The sequence below is a fragment of the Physeter macrocephalus genome, chromosome 11 (assembly GCF_002837175.3).
Source record: "Physeter macrocephalus isolate SW-GA chromosome 11, ASM283717v5, whole genome shotgun sequence".
In the NCBI taxonomy this organism is placed as follows: Eukaryota; Metazoa; Chordata; class Mammalia; order Artiodactyla; family Physeteridae; genus Physeter; species Physeter macrocephalus.
This window is the reverse complement of record NC_041224.1, coordinates 67,384,896-67,406,066: the sequence shown is the minus strand read 5'-3', so window position 1 is coordinate 67,406,066 and position 21,171 is coordinate 67,384,896. Positions and strand designations below refer to the sequence as shown.

Sequence of the window (21,171 nt, the reverse complement as noted above, 5' to 3'; positions counted from 1 at the left end):
AGAACGCAGGCTCAGTAGTTGTGGCACATGGGCTTAGTTGCTCCACGGCATGTGGGATCTTCCCAGACCAGGGCTCAAACCTGTGTCCCCTGCATTGGAAGGCATATTCTTAACCACTGTGCCACCAGAGAAGTCCTAGGTTCATTGCTGATGTTTATTTCTGTTTGCTAGAATATATGCTCCATGAAGGCAGGCATTTTTGTCTGTTTTATTCCTTAATGAATCCTCAGTGCCTAGAACCATACTTAGCACTTGTGAGTACTAAATAAATATTTGTTGAGAGAATGAAGTAAATTAGCAGAGCAGAGAAAACTGAAAGCTAAGTGTCTGGGGAGGGAGGGAGGGAGAAGAGGGAAAAGACAGTAAGAATCATGTCATGTCTCAGGTAACAGAATCTGTAGGCGAGGGCATGTTGTAGGGATGAAAACAGGAGATTGGTCGAACATATTAATAACTGAGAGCCCAGAGACTCATAATACTCAAAATGTCCATGATATTCAAAATTACCTGACATATAAAGAACCCCATAGGAAAAGTCAATTAACAGATGCCAATGTCAACATAACACAGATAGTGAAATTGTCTGACAAAGACAAAATTGGCTATTAAAAAAAATACTTGTGAAATACATATAAGGGTAAAAACTCTTGAATCAAATGTAGAACTAGAAAGTCTCAGCAAAGAGAAAGGAGATATGCAGAATAATTAAATGGAAATTTTGTAATTGAAAAATACATTTTAAATGAAAAAATTCACTGGGAAGGCTCAATAGCAGATGATAAAGGAAAGTCAGTGAATTTGAGGATAGTTCAATAGAAATTATACAATCTGAAAAATAAAAATAAATTTGAGCCAAAAAAAAAAAAAAAAAAAGAAAAGAAAGAAAAAGAAGAGAGCCTCAGAGACCTGTAGAAAAATAACCAAAGGCCTATCATCGATGTTACTGGAGTCCCAGAAGAAAAGGAAAAATAATATGGTGCTAAAAATACATTAGAAGAAATAATGTCTGAAAACTTCCCAAGTTTGGCAAAAGACGTAAACCTACAGATTTAAAAAGCCCAGTGAACTCAATAAAGGATATGCCCAAAGAAATCCACACCCAGGATATCATAATCAAACTGATGAAAACTAAGACAGAAACAAAAGTTGAAATCAGCCAAAGAAAAACAACACTTTTAGGGAATCAATTGGAATGACTATAGATTACTCATCAGAAACAGCAGAGGACAGTTGGAAGTGACACAATATTTTTAAAGTCCTGGAAGAAAAGAACTGTCAACTAAGAATTCTATATTCAACAAAAATGTCCTTCAGGTGTAAAGGTCAAATAAAGACACTTTAGATGAAGGAGAATAAGAGAAGAGGTTGCCAGCAGATATGCTATAAAAGAACTGCTTTTTCTGTTGCTCAGAGAGAAGCTATCAGAAGGAAATTTGGAGGATTAAGATAAAGAATGAGAAAGAGAAATGGTAACTATCTGGATAAACATAACAGACTATTCTCCCCTCTTGAATTTTTAAAAATATGTTTGACATCTGAAAGCAAAAAATAATATTGTCCGATAGAGTTTTCAATGCATGTAGTGTAATATATAAGTAACTATAACCTAAAGAGGGCAAAGATAAAGCCATTTATATGGTGATATGGTTTCTACATTTTACTTGAAGTGGTAAAATATTGATTCTCAGTAGATTGTACAAGGTTTAGTATGTACATGGTAATCCTTAGAGTATCTACAAAGACACAGAGTAAAACACACAACAGGTAAATTAAATAGAATACCAAAAGATGTTCAAATAAATCAGGAAAGAGAAAACAGGATAAAAAGCAGAGGGAACAAACAGAAAATAAATGGTCAAACTAGGGACTTCCCTGGTGGTGAAGTGGTTAAGAATCCACCTGCCAATGCAGTGGACACAGGTTTGATCCCTGGCCTGGGAAGATTCCACATGCTGCGGAGCAACTAAGCCCATGCGCCACAACTACTGAGCCCGTGCACCACAACTACTGAAACCTGTGCACCCTAGAGCTTGCGTGCCACAACTACTAAGCCCGCGTGGAAGAGCCTGTGCTCCCCAACAGAGGAAGCCACCGCAATGAGAAGCCCATGCACTGCAACAAAGAGTAGCCCTCACTCGCCGCAACTAGAGAAAGCCTGTGTGCAGCAACGAAGACCCAACACAGCCTAGATAAATAAATTAATTAAATGGTCGCCCTAAACTTAAATGTCAATTACATTAAGTGTAAATAGTATAAACATTAAAGAAATTATCAGAATGGATTTGGAAAATCATGACCCAAAAAAGATAGATATAACATGAAACCATTAATCAAAATAAAGCTGGAGTGGTTATATTATCAAAGTAGACTTCAGAGTAAAGAAAATTAACAGGAACAAAGAGCAACCCTTATATACTAATAAAAATGTAAATTCTCCAAGAAGGCACAACAATTCTGAATGTGTATGCATCTAACAAGAGAGATTCAAAATACATGAAGCAAAAACTGACAGATCTGAAAGGAGAAATAGACAAACCTACAATTACATTTGGAAATCTCAGCATTCCTCTCTCAGTAAACAACAGTGAACAATCAGCAATGATACAGAAGAGTTAAACAACACCATCAACCTACTGAATCTAACTGACATCTAAAGACATTTATCCAACGACAGCAGAATATACATTCTTCTCAATTTTACATGAAACATTCGCCAAGACACACCATACCCTAGGTCATGAAAGAAATCTTATGAAATTTAAAAGAAATCAAGAATGTTCTCTGCCCATAACAAACAGAAATTAATAACAGAAAGATACCAAGAAAATCTCCAAATACCTGGAAACTGTCTAAACCAACAATCTATGATTCAAAGAGGAAGATTCAAGGGAAATTAGAAAATATTCTGAACTGAACAAAAATAAATACAAAATTTCAAAAATTTGTGGAATACAGTTAAAGCAGTATTTACAGGGAAACTTAAATAGTAAATATTTATATTACAAAAGGAAAGTCTCAAACCAATAATCTAATGCCCTCCTAATTAAATCTTTGCAAACATCTTTATCTCCTTAAATTTTACAGGTATATATATATATATATTAAATTTTTTTTTGGTATATATTGCTTAAATGCCCTCAGAAAGGTCTTTAAATTTTGACTCAAAACTTACCTTCGTTGAAAAACTTTCTCTAATTAGCCTTTTCCCACTGTTCCATCTGTGTAACTATTTGGCCTCATTAAATTACTGTTATATTTATTGGACCATATAAGCAATTACTGCTTTAATAAGACATTAAGCCTCTAGGCTATCTGCTTACAAAGCACATGTTATCTTAGAGGAAATCTAAGTGAGGGGATAATAAACCTATGGGCTATGAAATGGGTAGCAAAATTGGCATAAAAAGATGAGTTATTAGGATTAATTTTAACACCCCATTTCCATGAATAGAGCATATTCTAATCATTTTTAGATTTTCCTATTGTTCTAGTTTGTGTGCCCCATAAAAGGCAGCGGCTGCAGGTACAGTCTGCATTGTCTGTATTATCTTTGGAATTAGTAAAAAAAAGTTCAAACTCTAAAAAATTGTGTCAAATAAGTTCAAACTCTGAAAAATTGTGCCAAATTATCCATATCTTCAAAATCCATATATGCCCTCTCTAGATTTCTATCATGCCTCATTTATAAAGCATGAAATTGAAGACTAACTGATGTCCTGTGACAGAAAAGTGTAATAATAATTCAGAAACACTGCCTATTGTGTTTTATTCCACTTGTGAAATGAAATCACACACATTAAAATAAGAATAAAGTCTCAAACTGTGTATTTTCAGCATTTGACTTCACTCACAAACAATTAGCTAGTACTAATTAGGTCCAATATTGTGAATGTTTCATTAATAAAAATTAATTAGCTTTGTTAGTTATGAATGTCACAGGAAAACCCAGCCTCAGGCGCTCTGACAGTTACTGCTATTTGTTTTCAGGAATCACTTGCTGAGAATTGCTTCCCCTAGTTTTATTTCTATGCCTCAATTATACAACCTTAAAACATGGCAGCCCCTTGTATTATACATTTCCTGCAAATATTAAGCAAATATGCTAAAGCAGGAGCATATTTTACATAACACATATGTCAGACTAAATTTGAGCCAAGAAAGAGAATGAATGTACTCACATCTGAATTATATTTGGCAAATACAGAGATATCATAAGCTCCTGGTTTAAATGCCTACATGCTATTTCCATGGCAACTGCATAAACATTTTCCTCATAACACACAGCTATCTTCATTCTTTATATCCCATTATTTATTTTTTCACTCTCAGGGGAAAGCCTAATTTATTCCCTAGGAAAAATCAATCAATGGTTTCTTTATCAGTGGCATTTGAAGAGTAGGTGGCACAGTTCTTTTTATGGAAAAGCAATTTCCACCAACGCTCTTCTTATGTGACAGAAGACTAGAGGAGAATAAAAGTAGTACTTGCTTTAAGGAAAGTGTGTGTATAAGTTGCAATGAATAGTCCTTCAAAGAGAGATGAGAATGTGCATTAGAAACCCGCAAAAGGTTGGCCAAAGTGATCATGTGCAACTCCAACTTCTCTTTTGTATGTGAGTGCAGTATCATGGAAACTCCTTTATGGAAAAAAAAAAAGTGATCTTTCATTCCTACGGAGTTTTGGCAGTCTTTAAAAAAATTCCTTTGCTGCTTTCCTTGTGTGATAGAGATTATACATAGAATGGTCAGTAACTAGAGGCAAGAGAAAGACTACCTACTTAAAAGCAGATCAAATGACAGTTAAAAGGAAAGATAAAGGGAAACCACATCAGGTTCCTTCACTTTGTCTACTCTTTGAGCCTGAGGTAATTATCAAAGATTCAGACAGCACCAGATGGAAGAGATCCCTTATTGCATTTTAGCTATCAAATGAAACAATTTCTCAAAGTGCTCTAAGGGACAGTGGATCAACTAACATTCTTCAGTGTACTCAGAGCTCAGTGGGCTAGCAAGGGAAGCCCATTCAGGATGAGTGTAGATATTAGCCAGTCCCTTCCTCTGAGCTTCCCTGGCACCACTATGATAGCACTTATCACTGTTTTGTTATTGTTTCTATATGATTCCCTCAAGGGACCTTTATAATACCCCTCCAATCTAACACAGTGCTCTGTGAATGGTAGGGTGCTTAATAAGCTAGTGGATTAAATGCATGTTTAGCTATAATGTATACACATTTCCTACAATACATAATACTCCCCATTCAAAAGATTAAACTGTTTTACAATAATTCCCTCTACCATTTTGATGTTTCAATTCTCATGGCAGTTTTATTACTTCCTCTATTTCTACAAGGCAAATTTCTTACAATCTCCTCTCTTTCATTTATCTCCAAGGCCTATGTCCAGTTGTGAGACAAGGGCTTTTTGTTTCTTTTTGGTTTAGTTTCTAATGTTCCAGTACCATTTGTTGGAAAGACTAACCTTTCTTCACTGGGCTGCTTCTGCACCTTAGTCAAAAATCAATTGATCATATATATACATATCTAAACAAAGCATCCACATCTGGTTTCCTTTTAACTATTCCCCATATGAAACTTACCTGTGCTTTAGCACTAGTTATACAATGGCCCATTATATACTATCAGAGAGTTCTAAAGCACCAGAATGTTTCATGTTTTCCTTCCTATGTATGTCAAACCAACAGAAGGAAACAAAAGCTGGGCCTGACTCCAAGAAGAATGAGTTTCTTAGGGATCAAGTGTTTCCTTTCATTTCTACAATTTGGTATTTTTAGATAAGCTTTCCTGTGACCATGTGCCAGAATTGTTAAACATCAAAATGTACAAGCCAGAATGATAATACTAATTTTTTTCCCTCCATTATTCTGTTGCTACTGCATGGAGACAATTACTTCAGAATTCAAATACCAGTGAGGTTAGGAATAACTGGCTCGTCTATCACAAGCATTTGTGCAGATTTCTAGTTTTTCACTGTTATAAGAATGTGGTGGGTGAATCTCCCTTCTAGTAACAGAAACAAGGGGACTCTTTGCATTTATTATGCTCCTCAATCGCCACATATGTTTAGTGGTATTCCAGCTGATTGTTGTTAACTTAAAACATTTACTGCTAATTACAGTTGGCACAATAAATCAAAGGGTAAAAATGTGTTCTCAACACCCACAGTAATCCTCTCCTTCACAATGAAATTTCTATCTCTTCCCCCATCATCCCTCATGCCAGGACCAGGCCCTTGGTGAAAGGACTTCTAAGCTCTTTTCGAAGTCCAGATAAACATCCTCTTCCTGGGTCATCTTGTCATGGCGTTTTCAGAGGCTAACTCTTCCCACACATCACGACTGACTTCTTACTACCTAGCATTGTTGTCTTGCCAGCAATACATGTGTGAAGGGAGACTTTATGCCACATGGTATAGTCATTTCTTGGTCAGTCATTTCTTGGTCATTTGACTCTACTAGAGAGTATTCCTGCTACAACAATCTCAGTAGTAAAGAATTAAAAGAGCTAATGTGAGAGATGTAAGCTCACAGAAATGTTTTCCCAACAAAAGTCTTAAAAATACATTTGAAAACCTACAGAATGAAAGAATTACATTCTTTCAAAACAGTGCAGAATTAACAAGAAGACGGTGGCACTTTAGGTACCAAGAAGAAAACACAAGAGGACAAAGTCACAACACAACAGCAAATCTGCACTATTGACTAGGGTATGTTGCCTACTCATCTATGCTATGTTTTATTTTGAGCTCATATGAAAAAATACATTTAAATAAATATCACACATCAATGAAAGATGCAGAATGTACATCTAGTATATCATCAATTATACTTCATATTGTTTATGAGTACTTACATAAGAATATATATTCACCAACCTCATAGAGCATTTTCTCTGGAGAAGGAGGCTAGGAATGAGATTGGAGAGAGATACAAAGAGGATTTCAATCGTTCCAAACTGTTTTGTTTCTTTTAGCAAAAATGACAAAATGTTAGCATTCAATTAATTCTTGGTGGTAAGATAATAGATGTTTGTTATATGATTCTGAATTTTTCTGAATTCATGGAATTTCATAATACAAAAATTTTAAGAGAAATAGAAATAATATCTAATTACATTTTAGCCTGGAAGTAAAGCAGATTTATAAACACAGAAAACGTGAGGAAGAACCTTCTTTCTTGGAATAGAGTTATAGCTGACCAAAATACATTTTGAACTACATAAGTCTAAAAGAATACTTAAAGTGATAGTGTAATTTCTAAGTAATATTGGGCAAGTAGATTTGCCTCCAAGAGCTTCCATTTAATTTTATGTAAAGCAAGGATGTTGAAGTAAAATATCTTGGATAACCTCTTCAACTTTAAAAGTCTGTAACTCTTTTTTCCCCTAGAGGACGTAAGTATATCTCTGCACATGTTATTCCTTTTGCCTAGAATAGGAATACTCTTTTCCTCTAGCTTGTTCCCTGGCAGTAAAATCCTATTTATCCAGTAACACTCAGTACATAGGATACCTTCGTGCTTTGGGAAGCCTTCCCTCACCCTTCTTAAGGAGGAAAAAGCACCGTCACAGCTCTGTTCTCATACTCCCATTAAGCACTTGATACACTATCTTTCCATTTATATGCTGCCTGTTCTGTTAGATGGTGAGCCACTGATGACGGGACCTGCACTCTACCCTTCTTTGTATCCCCTGAACCTTCCACAGTGACATGTTTTCAGCCAAGAGAGACATAATATACACAAACCACTTAAACCTATGTTAGCACAAAGTTAAAATTTTTTACCTATTGCAAATATTGTTTTCCCCAAGTAAATGATGAATGAATGAATGAATGAGTCAGTATGTAAAATGGCATGAAGTTCACTCCATCATTCAGGTCAGTTGATCGTGCCACTAGAAGGTAGGGGAGTAACCTAGATGATCACTTAATATTGTTTCCAAAAGAATCCACAGGATCATTTCGAATTTTATGCTCTTAGTTTAGAAAGCAAGGATGACATAACTTTTCTTCTTCTCCTTTTGCTTTTCCTCATACTACACAGCTTTTTACAAAGAACATGAAACACTCTTCTTACTTAAGCAAAATATCAGAAACTTAAGATACACTAAACCTTGAACTGAAAAACTGTTACAAGGAAGTGAAACATTTTATCATATATATTTGGATAATATGCAATTGGCTGCAACAGTTCATTCAACCCTTGTTCTCCAATGGGGCTGGCTACAGTTCCTAAGGTGGAAGAGGGATAGTGTGATAACATGGAGGGGAGAGAGAACTTGGTGGAAAATAGCCAGTAATCCCTCCCAGGAACGCAAGGAAGCAGGAGGGTAGATCTCAGCACCCCTAGTTCTTTCTTGGATCAATCTCCCCAGATTTGGCTCCTGAAATAGCTGTTAACTGGGAGATTCTTGGAATCAATGGGAGTGTCCTAGGAGTCTGCCAACCAGCCAGAAGACCTAGAAATGCCCTTGACAACATTTAAGCCAAAGCAGACAACTGCCACCAGATGCGATGGGGGGAATTTGGAGCTCAAAGCTGCACCCTCAGAACTTCTAACCAGGTACTAGTGTAGCCCTAGTCATTTCATTAATTCAGAAGTAACATGACCTTGCATTTTACAGGACTGAATATTTTGGACCATACTTCTTAATTATAATAGGGTTATCTTTTTAAACTTTGTATTTGGAAATTGAAGATTCACAGGAAGTTGCAAAGATAGTACTGAGAAGCCTCATTTATCCTTAAACAAGTTTGCCCCAATAGTCACATCTTGTGTAAATACAATAGAATATCAAAACCAGGAAATTGACATGGGTACAATGTATGTGTATTCACTGTTACTTTATGACACATGTAGATTACTCTAGCTATCACCACAATCAAGATAAGACTATCGCTTCACTGCAAAGATATCCCTTGGTGCTATCTCTTTACAGTCACACCCATCCACCTACCCCTCAACCTTCCCAAACCCCTAGCAACAACTGTCGTGTTCTCCATCATCATAATTTTGTCATTTTGAGAATGTCATATAAATGGAATAATACAGTATGTGACTTTTGGAGACTGGCTTTTTTCATTCAGCATAATGTTCTTGAGATCCATCCAAGCTGTGGTGTATATCAGTAAATCATTCCTTTTTATTACTGATATCATATTCCATGATATGGATGTACCACAGTTTGTTTAACCGTTTACCTATTGTAGAACACGTTGGTTGGTACAATCTGTGGCTAGTACAAATAAAGCTGGTATGAAAAACAATGCACATGTTTTTGTGTGGATATAAGTTTCCATTTTACTGGGTTTAATGCCCAAGAGTGGGATTGCTGCGTCATATGGTAAGTATACATTTAGTTTTTAAAGAAACTATCAGGGCTTCCCCGGTGGCGCAGTGGTTGCGCGTCCGCCTGCCGATGCAGGGGAACCGGGTTCGCGCCCCGGTCCGCGATGATCCCACGTGCCGCGGAACGGCTGGGCCCGTGAGCCGTGGCCGCTGAGCCTGCGCGTCCGGAGCCTGCGCTCCGCAACGGGAGAGGCCGCAGCAGAGGGAGGCCCGCATACCACAAAAAAAAAAAAAAAATAAAATAACCTGCGCTCCGCAACGGGAGAGGCCGCAGCAGAGGGAGGCCCGCATACCACCAAAAAAAAAAAAAATAAAAATAAAGAAACTATCAAATTATTTTCCAGTGTCTGTACCATTTTATATTCTACCAGCAATATATGAAAGATCTAGTTTCTCTGCATCCTCACCGGCATTTGGTATTGCTACTATTTTTTATTTTAGCTATTCTAACAAGTGTATAGTGATAACTCATCATAGCATTTTCATTTCCCTAATAGCAAGTGATGTTGAACATCTTTTCAATATGCTTATCTGCCAATGCTATTAAGAATATATCCTCTTTGGTGAAATATTTCTTCATGTCTTTTGCCCATTTTTTAATTGATTGTTTTAACTGTTGAGTTTTGAGAATACTTTAAGTATTCTACATATGACTGTTTTGTCTTCTCATCCTTTTAACTGGGTCTTCTACAGAGTAAAAGTTTTAAATTTTGATCAAGTCCAACTTACCCATTTTTCTTTCTTTTATAGATTGTGCTTTGCTGTCCTATCTAACTACTCTTCACTTTAGCCCCAGACCCTAAAGATTTTCTCCCACATAAAACTTCTAAAAAGTTTTACAGTTTTACATTTAAATCTATGATCCACTTTGAGTTAATTTTTGTATAAGGTGTGAGACTTAGGCTGAGGTTCTTTTCCGCCCCCCCCATGAATATTCAATTGTTCTGCACTATTTGATGAAAAGACAATCCATTCTCCATTGAATTGCCTTTACACTTTTGTTAATAAAAATAAATTAGCTGGCCATACTTGTGTGGGGTTATCTATTCTGTTATTGATTTATGTGTCTACCCTACTGCCAATACCAGTCTTGAGTACTGTGGCTATATAAGTTTTGCACTCAGGTGGAGTGGTTCCTTCCATTTTATTCTTCTTTTTCAAAATCGTTTTAGCTGTTCTAATTTCTTTGCCTTTCCATATAAATTTTAAAATCTTGCCAGGATTTTAGGAATTGAGTTAAGCTTATATATCAAATTAGGGAGAATTGATATCTTTAATATGTTGAGTCTTGACGGTACGTTTTACCATCTTAAACTTTGATAATAGGTTAATGTACTTAGTTTTCTACCATTAGGATAAGAAGTACCTATTTGAAAAGGATTTATATTTAAAAATATAAATTTAACAGAAAATTTACGCCACTACTATATTTAAAATAGATAACCAACAAGGACCTACTGTATAGCCATAGCACAGGAAACTCTGATCAATATTCTGTAATAACCTAAATGGGAAAAGAATTTGAAAAAGGATAGATACGTGTATATGCGTAACTGAATCACTTTATTGTACACCTGAAACTAACACAACATTGTTAATCAACTGTGCTCCAATATAAAATAAAAATTTTAAAAAAGACGAACTGGTTTCCAGATGCATTACTATTTTAGTTTTTAGTAACAGTATCAGTTACTGAGACTGAAAAACAAGGAAGAATTTTCTTGGGATAAAGAGAAAGGCAAATAAGACTTTAAGGGAGGACAGCTGAGTAAAGAGGTCAGTTTTACATTTTTTCCTCACCCATGTCTCCTATCTTTCTCTGTCTTCTGTATCTCAGATAAAACGCGGGTCTAATGATATCATCTTCAAGTAATTTAACCTTTACTTAGTAGATTAAGTTGTCTTTTCCATTAAATAATAACTCTTTAAGAATATAATAAAAACAATGATAAATTATTGACAAAATAAAACTGATGTTGCAAAAGAAAAATACTATGTATCTAAAGGGAAAATAATTTTACAAAGCTTAAATGAGAATGCTGCTAATAAGACCTCTCCCTTTAAAAAAAAAAAAAAAGACCTCTCCTTATCTGCCACTAGGTAAATAAAAACTTCACAAGTTGAAGTTTTGAAGTATTAAATGTTTGTAAACTAGAATAAACTCCTGGTTAAGAGCTCAGGTCATGGAGTCAGATAGACCTGGCTCTACCTTGAACTAGCAACTTGATTTAGGGCAATTTACATAACTTCTTTGAGAATGTGTTTCCTCCTATGTAAGATGGAGATATTTAATAATAGGACCTATGTCAAAAAGTGGTGAAGCTTCAGATAATGCATATTAAGCACTAATCCGAATGCCTGGCATATGGTAATCACTCAATACACATTAATTACTATTATTTTTAATTTCTTTTTGTCTGGGCAAATTACACCTAGGCTTCCCTCTATAAGGACAGTTGTCCTAAATGGAGTCTATCAAGCTTTATGAATTTTAAGATTCCTGATACATTGTTTAGAGTGGTCTTACTGTCTGCAAGTATATACTTCCCTTACTCCCAAGAACCATAATTTTAAGTTAATGAACTGAACTTAGATAAAACTGGGTGTTTGGCTCAACTTTAACATAGCTAGAACACCACCTTTTAAATTTCAGCCTCTTCAAAGCGGCCATGATAGTTTGCACAGTTAGAAATGTGAATTTCTAATTGTACAAATTAGAAATACTGTCAGTTGCACAATCAGAAGTCTGATTCCATTCCTTCATCAAAAGCCACAGTAGATTTGGGATTTTGAAGGCACCCAGCTTAGATGGGGCCAGAAAAATTAAATAATATGTAATTCAGGTGGTCTCATGTAGGTGAATTACATGACCTCTGAACTGGACTTGATGGGAGAATCAAGGCAATTCTTTTGTTTTATTTTGTAGAGAGGTCAAGTTCTAATTTAATCTGTTCCTTGTTAATATTATGATCCTAAAAACAAATTTGGTAGTTAAAAAAAGTAGAAATTAATGATTAAAAAAATCCACTGCCTGTGGATTTCAATGATCCTATCCATGGTTACCAAAAATCACTGAGAGATGAATTTAAATGGAATTAAGAATTTGATAAGGAGTGGTAAAAGTATCATAATAAAAATTTTGATAATGTTGTTTGTTTTTGGTTCATTAATGAACCTGTGGTTATATGAGATTATAGAATCAAATATAATCAAACAGGTAAAGAAAACTTAGATCATTAATGGAGAAGACAGGGACGTTTGGTGACTTTCTTTTTTTCTTGCCACACCACGTGGCTTGTGGGATCTTAGTTCCCTGATCAGGGATCAAACCCAGGCCCAGGGCAGTGAAAGCACAGAGTCCTAACCACTGGACTGCCAGGGAATTCCCCAGGGACTTTCTGCGTATTATCTTGCTTGTATGAGTGAACGTTCAGCACTTAAATTTCTGCTGTTTCAAAAGTTACTTTCTTCAACTTTAATTTTTTAATGGTTCAGGACTAGAAAGAATTTGCTGGACATTTTTAAAAGGCCACATGCTGGTACATGGTTGGTAGTGACAAGAACATGGAAAGTTCTAATTATGCCATAAGTAGAAGTTTAACCAATAATTGGACAACTTTTTTCAAAAAAATCAATGTTAAGGTATTTTCTATCCAGGTTAATGTTAACACAGGGAAGAGTGATTAGAACATTCATTCCATACATACTACTTATCCTGGGTTACACTTGCCAACTTAAATCATTTTCTTGAAATAATAGGTCCTGCATTCCTTAGAATCATTAGGACTAGTAACTGATACTGTATTTGACTGATTTTTCACATGCCCTGATTTCACAGCAAGGACCTAGTTGTACTCAATTACACCCACTCACTACCAAGACACACTGACTCAAGCAAACAAATGATTATACCTCAAAATCAAATTAACAGACTTCCAATGAATAAAAGTTCTAATTCTTCACGAGGATGTGATTAAAAAATTGTAAACATTTGAGTCTTTACAAAACATGTATTGAAACAATTCTGGCCTAAGATCAAGGAGATTTAAGACTGACAAAGAATCTTTAAGTCTTTCTATAATTGCTTTCCACTCTACTTAAAATATAACAGTCACTGCAATTTCATAATAAAACAATTTTATAATCTTTTCAAATTTCTCTCTCCTTTTCTATTTTGGATCCTTGTGTCTTTTTTTTTTTTAATGACATAAAGACTTAAAACCTTGTATCTCTTATAAACCTAAATTCCTAAGAAACAGGGGCAGAGGATAAAATAAAGATTAAATTAAAATAAGATGTCAGATATGAAAGGAAAAAGATCAAGAGACCAGATGTCACATAAGGAAACTAAAAAATAATATGAAATAAGGTTCAGAAAACAAAACTAAAAACCATTTGCATGTGTGACAGGATACCACTATTTACGTTGCCTGGGTTATTTCTATGAAAGGAAAAAACATCTGGTAAAGGACGGACCTACAAGTATACTAGTACTATGCCATATTCTTACTCAAATAAGCTTACCTGTTTCTAAGTTAAGAAGTTCATAACCTGGGAAAAAAGCAACATTTCTTTTGGCTAATATCAGGGTCAAGCATTAAGAGGCAAAATAAAATCCTGACTATGCTAAATAAGTTATAAAATTATCAGCTTTATCTACACTTTGGTATTTGTAAGGTAAATATTTAAACTTAAAAATAAACCCTTTCAAGTCATCTAAAGTTCTTGGTGGAAATGTAACATGATATGAGAAATCTGGTTACCATTTAAATTTGAAGTACTTCATCCATTTTGGTGACAAGGGCGGTTTTAGCAGCTATCATTACATTCATTTAAATTTCAAAGTGCTTTGGGTCCTTCCAAGATGAATGTCCTTTCTTCCTTGCCTCTCATTCCTTAACTTATTTTCTGAAGATAGCAATGTTTACTGCAAGAGAACAACAAAAAACAGAGCTAAACTGGAGAAGTAAACTAGTTTTAAATATATTGGACATTTTCTTTCCTTTAGGATATTCTTAATTTCACACTCACTCAACAGTTAAAATTAGACTTATTCATTTAAGAAGTAACTTCCTTACTTAGGAAGAGACATGGATAGAATCTTACACACTCAAGAACTATCCATGCCATACCTAAGAACCAAGTAACTTATAGGAATCAAACTAGCTAGCACTGATGCACTTGAGGCTTTCTAAGACTTCATCCTATTGTCCTTGTATATTTCTTTTTTTTTGGCTAGAAATATAAAAATAAGAAACATTAAACTCTATTTCACCTTTATAAAAATCCAATTATAAGTCACAATTTCCAACTTTGATATTGCCTCTGTTAAATATGAAAGTAGACATCTCCAATTGCAAAAGTTTCTCTAGCCACTTTGCAGTTTTACTTTAGGCTTAAGCATAAAATATATTTATAATTTGGTATACAAAACAAATTTGCAGAGACATGGATGGATCTAGAGACTGTCATACAGAGTGAAGTAAGTCAGAAAGAGAAAAACAAATATCGAATATTAACACATATATGTGGAATCTAGAAAAATGGTTAAGATGAACCTATTTGCAAAGCAGAAATCGAGACATAGATGTAGAGAACAAACATACAGACACCAAGGGAGGAAGGGGGGGTGGGATGTTGGGAGACTGGGATTGACATATATACACTACTATGTATAAAATAGATAACTAATGAGAACCTACTGTATAGCACAGGGAACTCTACTTAATGCTCTGTGGTGACCTAAATGGAAAGGAAATCCAAAAAGGAGAGGATATATGTATAGGTATAGCTGATTCACTCTGCTGTACAGCAGAAACTAACACAACATAGTAAAGCAACTATACGCCAATAAAAAAAGTTTAAATTAATAAATTCCTATTTCTCACTCTTGAGCACCAATTACATGCATGTTTAAACAATTTGTTTTCTCTATAACACCAAATACAAGGAAAATAATTGGAAAAGTTAAGAAGAAAGAAAAAGATAATGTGATCACTTTTTTTTTAACTTTTTAATATGGGAATTTTCAAATACATATACAAAAGTAAAGAGAATGATGAACCCACATAACCATCACCCAACTTTAACAGTTATCAACATTCTGCCATTCATCTTCATCTGTCCCTCACCTCAATTCTTTCTCTCTCGGAATTATTTTTTTTTTTTGGTTAGTTTCTGCTTTATAACAAAGTGAATCAGCTATACATATACATATATATCCCCATTACTCCTCCCTCTTGCGCCTCCCTCCCACCCTCCCTACCCCACCTCTCTAGGTGGTCACAAAGCACCGAGCTGATCTCCCTGTGCTATGCGGTTGCTTCCCACTAGCTATCTATTTTACATTTGGTAGTGTATATATGTCCATGCTACTCTCTCACTTCGTCCCAGCTTACCCTTCCCCCTCCCCATATCCTCAAGTCCATTCTCTACGTCTGCATCTTTATTCCTGTCCTGCCCCGAAATTCTTCAGAACCACTTTTTTTTTTTTTTAGATTCCATATATATGTGTTAGCATACAGTATTTGTTTTTCTCTTTCTGACTTACTTCACTCTGTATCACAGACTCTGGGCCTATCCACCTCACTACAAATAACAATTTTGTTTCTTTTTATGGCTGAGTAATATTCCATTGTATATATGTGCCACATCTTCTTTATCCATTCATCTGTCGATGGACATTTAGGTTTGCTTCCATGTCCTGGCTATTGTAAATAGAGCTGCAATGAACATTGTGGTACATGACTCTTCAAATTACGGTCTTCAATGTGATTACTTTTAAATGATTCTTTACTGTGCTTACATACTGTAGAACTGAACCTCTCAATAAATTTTAAGACAACAAAAAAGCATTTTAAAAAGGACGTTTTTGTTTGTGCAACATCAAACAATATCTAACTCTGACACAGCTGGGTTATTCATGATGAAAACAATACCCAATGTTCTTACAGTGCTTAAATCCACCACTTCACGTGGTACATAACAATGATGAGCAGCACGTAGGAGAAATATTACCAAGAAAAAATATATATATATCACCAATATATAGATGAAATGATGATACCCAGTATCACATAAAGCGTGACAAAATTAGTCTTCTTTCCATTATAAGTCTTTAAAGAAGAAAAATGCAATTAATGCCTATTTTATTTTGAAATTTGAATATGAAAAGAAATTGAACTTATGGATATACAAATACTGATAACCTAGAAAAGTACTTAGTGATAGAGAAGTGAAGTGATTTCCCATGGGTAAGTGTTGGTTAGTGGAAAAACTGAAATGAGAACCTACATCTCCTTACTCTTTCCTAATGCAGTGATTAATTATCGTCTCATAATCCACCCTGCATTCCTTTCCTCTCAGTCCCCCAAACAGTCTTTTCCTGAATGCTTTATTCTGATGTGTTTGGTAGAACTCAAACTCCAAATCTGAAATATTACCTCAGCATCTTCCCATGTCAGCTATTACTTTCCACTAGGCTCTAAGGAGTCTCCTCTACACATGTGAACTTAGTGATCAAAGATTTGAAAGGAAAGACATATGCAGATTTTGAGGCTGCCTACTCTGTGCCTCCCTCCTTCCTAGGGGTGCTCACCAATGAATTCCAGAACAACTGGCATGACTTGAACAGGGTTGTAGGTTAGAGGGTAGTCACCTATCAACATTGAATTCCTGATTGTGATTATTTTATCCTGGTTACGTAGCAGAATGTCTTTGTACGAAATGTACTCTAAAGAATTCAGAGGTGATGCAGTATAATGTCAGCAACTTACACTCAAGTGATTTAGGAAAAATTATCTGTACTATTCTTACAATTTGTATATAAGTTTGAAATTATTATAATATAAAAAGAAAAAAAATTAAATATAATCAGTACATCTGTCACATTTCCAAAATGTCTTCTGTGGAAGTCTAATACAGCTAAATGCTTAAAGAAAAAGTAGTTCTACAGTGAAATAAATTTGGGTAAAGTTACTCACTGTATTCTTTCTTGGTGACTCACAATACATGTGAGCCTATCAAATATTCCTAAAGATCATGCATTAGACATACTTTTAATTATCCATCTTTCCAGCCACATATAAATTACATACTTAAGGCCTACTATATGAAAGGAAATGTTCTGAGTAGTACAGACAGACAGATAATAGGGAAGGCAAGATCTCTCACCTCAGAGAGCTTACGTTTTAATACAGAGACAAATAAATAAATAAACTAATTTCAGATGGTGATAAGTGTTTTGAAGAAAATAAAACTGGGTGTTAGAGACTAGGAAGGTGGAGGTGTTGTTTTAGACAGTGTATTAAGGAAGGCCCTCTGAAGAGATGATGTTCAAGTTGAAATGAGCCAGAAATGGAAAAGTTTAGGGGAAGCATCTTCCAGACATAGGGCATACACGTCATTAAGATAGGAATAAGCTTATAATACTCATGGGAAAAGTTTCTAAATTATCAAAATAATGAAATTTGTGAAAAAAATCTCTTAAGTACCATACCCCTCAAAACATATGTGAAAATTGGCCAGATTTTAAACTATTTATTAACTCCTATGTAATGACAACAATAAAATAACAATTCTTAAAAATTCTTAACTTTTTTCAAACTAACTATGCAAATTATCTTTGGATGATGATTTTCTATTACTTCATAGCTTCTTTCAGAACCAATCCTTATTTTTATTTTATATTTGAAAACAAAGGTTATTCTCTCTCTGCATGTAAAAAGAAATAAATTGCCTGGTTTGTTTTTTGTTTTTTGTTTTCTGTTTGTTTTTTTCCTGGATGGTGTACTAGTGTGTTGGGAAAACATTATGAAGACATGTAGGCAGAAAAAGTATCCCCTGAATGAATGACTATATGCAGCTATGTTACTACCCACTCACTGAGGCAACAGCAGCATATACCTAAATTCAAGCCCTCTCTTCTAGAACTTCCACAGCACTGGATTTTGCATATTGCCAAAGAACAACTTCAATTATATACCTTAAGGAAGGAAAATACACTTATGATTATAGAATACAAACTACATAATCATTCAAGTGTGACTCGAGTTAACTGTGTGAACATAACACCAAACAAAATCATAGACTGTATACATAGACGCTGCTGTACATATTAGACAAATTCTGAGTATTCTAAGAGGGGTCTGACTAGTATGCTAAGCTACAACAGGTAGTAAAAAGAGAATATGCTTTGAAATGTGTTTTGTGTTCTAACTGGCTAACAGGGTTATGTGGAAGACAATACAGAAGCAAAGATGATGAAGAGAAGAGGCTGTACTCTCAAAATTGTGAACTAAGAAGAAAAATCCCTAGATCCTGTAAGTGGGGACAGCATGAAGTTAAAAATGATATAATGCTGGTGGGGGAGGGACACTTTGTTTATGAGTACCAGGGCAACTTCATCACAAAATAAATAAATTTAGGATACATATATGCTAATTTTTAAACATTAATAAGATAGGCATATTGAAACAAAATAGGAAGGAAGGAATTTAACCTTGCATAATTAAAAAGAGAAAAGGTGCCAGTTTGAGAGTAAGATAAACTGGACATTAGCCCCAATTCCCCATTAACTGAGGAACCTCTGATATAACCTTTGACATTTTAAAATCTATCAAAGCCCTATAGGCTCAGTACTGTGTGATCTTATTTACTTTGCTATTTAATTTAATCGTAGGGAGCTATTTATTTAGTTCCCTAAGTAAAAGCATTACTTAGAATGAAAACACAACAGTCCAACAGGAATCCTACCGCTTACTTGGGAGCTTTTTATTCACATAGAGCAGGGACTGTCAAACTGTGACCCAGGGGCCAAGTCTGACCAGCCACCTGTTTATGTATGACCTGCAAGTTAAGAATGTAGTTTTTACATTTTTAAATAGCAGGAAAAAAAGATCAAAAGAAGAAAAATATTTTGAGGCATAAAAATTATATGAAATTCAAATTTCATTTTTATAGATAAAGTTTTATCAGAACACAGCTAGCACATTTAAAAATGTATCATCTAAGGCTGCTTTTGTACTACGAAGGATTAGCTGAGTGGATGCAACAAGGACTGTATGGCCCACAAAGTCTAAATATATACGCTCTGGCCCTTTCCAGATAACATTTGCCGGTTCCTGATATAAAGTACATATACTCACATGGTTATGCTCTAAAATGATAGGACTTATATTTTAACACTAGATCAAATGGTTCATTTTAGTCCTTATCTCCAAGTATTTCATTCCAAGTCTTTCATGTTTCTAATGAAATATTGAATAATAATTTTATATTTAAAATGATTATTCCATAATATTGAGAGAATTTTTGTACACTTGAAAATCCATTTTCCTGATTTGTGAGATTTCTTAGGTATGATAAATCATTTTCTTTGGGTCAGCTTCTGATTTAAAGTTTGTAATGGGCTCCCTGAATTGAAAAATAAATAATAGTTCCTACAGTTGATACAAGATCATTTATAACAATACTGAGGAAAAAGTGAATAAATGGTTAAAAGTTATGTAAAAATTAATAACTGCTTGAGAGCTTCACAATTTTGTAAAGGTGTTAGCATTAAAACTCATTCTAGAATAATTCAACTTCTGCTTCTGAGGGCATGAGGGGGTAAGAAGTCCAGAGTAATCCTCTCACTGCAAACAACTAGAACACCGTATAAAATACAGGAGAGGACTATTTTCAGACACTGGCAGTGCAGGACTGTGATCCCTGAGAAAAGGGAAACAAATAAGGTGAGCCCTACCATCACCCAAGGCTCTCGGCCAGGAAGCAATTTACTACTCCAGTACAGGAGGAAGAACCCAAACAGAGTCTGGCAATCTTGGTGACGTGAGGAGATGGAGAAAAAAGTACAAGGAGGCCAAGGTAGCTAGAATTTATGGGGTAGAGTTCCAGAGAGCAGTAAAGTGTTCCAGTAATTTAAATGAGGGTTCCCTTGAGTATTTAGCTAAATAAAAACCTGTACATGAGAAGGGTAAATTTCTTGAGACCAGCCAAGAAGAAATTCTAAGGAAAAAAGTTACCAGGGAGTTCTAAGACAAAGGATTCACAGAGCTGACATGGGGCCAATATTTCAACAAGTTCCCTCCAGCAAGAGGGGAAAAACCTCACTGAATATACAAGGCTATCAGTAATGACCCCAGAAGGGCCACGTGCAGAAGCAGGGGAAAAGTAGCCCTAAAATAAAAGTTCCTCTAGACCCTCCTGAAAGGTGCTTGGAAGCCTAGAAAGCCTAGAAAGGATCAAACTAACATGCAATTTAAAATGCCTATTAGGAAAAAGTCCAATGCACTTTAAAGAAATACCACAAAATCAAGAACTCAACACGTAAAATTCACAAATACCTGACATTTAATTAAAAATTACTGGACATACAAAGAAGTAGGAAAATGTGGCCCATAACCAGAAAAATATCTGTCAACACAGAGAGACCCAGAAATGACAGACATGGTGGAATTAACAGGCAAAGACATTGAAAGGGTGTTATAAATATGCTCCATATAAATGAAAACAGGAACACAGGGAAGAGAGAAATGGAGAATTTTCAAAAAGACCCAAATAGAACTTCTAGAGATAAAAAATATATATAATATCTGAAGTGAAAATTTCACTGGATGAGATAAGCACTGCAGAAAAAAAGAAATCAGTGAACTTGAAGACACAGCAACATAATCTAGCCAAAATGAAGTTCAGAGAGAAAAAGATGACTGTGAGACAAAGGAAGAATATTGTTATAAATGTATTACATTATATGAGATGGTATAAAATTATTTGAGAGTAGAATGCAATAATAGGCATATTATAG

General features: G+C 35.0%; 1 protein-coding gene across 13 annotated transcripts in view; it reads right to left on the bottom strand.

Annotated features, from left to right (window-relative positions):
• Nucleotides 1-21,171, bottom strand: part of PEAK1 (pseudopodium enriched atypical kinase 1) — a 320,328-nt gene that overhangs the window by 149,382 nt on the left and 149,775 nt on the right. For 9 of the 13 annotated variants that reach the window (XM_024128687.3, XM_055088128.1, XM_024128678.2 and 6 more), the window contains one exon: nucleotides 14,129-14,292. The exons of 3 other annotated variants lie outside the window; for them this stretch is intronic. The gene's annotated coding sequence lies outside the window, so the exon portion shown is untranslated. Of the gene's footprint in view, nucleotides 1-6,870; nucleotides 6,923-14,128; nucleotides 14,293-21,171 lie in introns of all 13 variants that reach the window. One more of the 13 variants, XM_055088127.1, reaches the window with a different exon arrangement.